At 43.1% G+C, this 1,315-nt stretch overlaps 1 pseudogene; it reads right to left on the reverse strand.

The window, feature by feature from the left end:
• Positions 1-226: 226 nt before the first annotated feature.
• LOC101652756 lies at positions 227-823 on the reverse strand (annotated as a pseudogene).
• Between the last annotated feature and the right edge of the window lie 492 nt (positions 824-1,315).

Consider the following 1,315-nt stretch of genomic DNA (forward strand, 5'->3'; position numbering starts at 1 on the left):
TACATCATACACATCTGCTGCCTTGCCCCAAACAGTTTAGGTCACTTTCATCAGGGTGTAGAAAGAATAGCTTTGCAGCTAAAAAGCCTATTATGTTATCAAATACCAATTTTTCAGTAGAGTCTAAGGCCTTATGTTTAAAACAGGAAGAAGAATACAAAAGAGGTTTGTTTGTTTATTTTCTCAAGGCTACTCACTGCAGCCCAGCATTGAAATGGTCCAGTGCTCACTTCTGCTTGGGGAAATAGTCTTTGCTCTTCTGGACATCAGGCTTGATAGTATCACTGCCTGGCTTCCAGCCAGCTGGACACACTTCCCCATGTTTGTCTGTGAACTGGAAGTCCTGAACCAGTTTTAGATCTCATCCCCAGAGTGGCCAACAGGGAGGTCATTTATGGTGATCTGCTGAAGGATCCCTTTATCATCAATGATAAAGAGGCCCCTAAATGGGATGCCTTCATCTCCATTTAAGACCCCATTGTCCTAAGCAATTGTGCACTTGGGGTCTGATATCAAAAGATGTTCATGGGTCCTAGGCCTCTTTGTTCCTTGGGTGTGTTGATCCAAGACAGATGGCAGAAGTGAGAATCCACAGACGCATCAATCACTTGGCAGTTGAGTTTCTAAAATTCTTCTGCCCTGTCACTGAAAGCGATGATCTCCATGGGGCCCACAAAGGTGAAGTCAAGAAGGTTAAAAATAACACTATGTATTTTCCGTTGTAGTCAGCCAGGCTGATATCTTTGAACTAACCATCAAGCATAACAGCTGTAGCTTTGAAGGTGGGGTCAGTGTGCCCAATTTTGGCAGGTCCTGAAGACATCACATTGTCAGCAATTGCACACTAAAAGTGCAAATACCAGTCAGGAAGAGAAGGTATTTTAAACTGTTGAACATCAAGGATATCACTTTAAGAACTAAGATATATTCCTGGAAATTGTATCTTCAATTGCCTACTATTCATATGAAATGTAGACAATGAATAATGGAGACCGAAGAAGAATTGATGCATTGGAATCACGGCGCTGGGGAAGAATCCTGAAAGTACTGTGAACTTCCAGAAGAACAACGGAATCTGTCTTGGAAGAAGGACAACTAGAATGCTTCTGGGAAGTGAGGCTTGTGAGACTTTGTCTCATGGACTTTGACATGTTATCAGGAGAGACCAGTCCATGGATAAGGACACCATGCTGGCGGAATAGAAGACGAGCAAAGAAAAACACTCAATGAGATGGGTCAGCCCAGTGGCTGTGGACATGGCCTCAAACATTACAATTGTTAGGGTGGCTCTGAAGTAGGCAGTGTTTCCTTCTTC

Source organism: Echinops telfairi, unplaced genomic scaffold, assembly GCF_000313985.2.
Source record: "Echinops telfairi isolate 266 unplaced genomic scaffold, ASM31398v2 ScPeMD7_18;HRSCAF=68, whole genome shotgun sequence".
Lineage (NCBI taxonomy): Eukaryota > Metazoa > Chordata > Mammalia > Afrosoricida > Tenrecidae > Echinops > Echinops telfairi.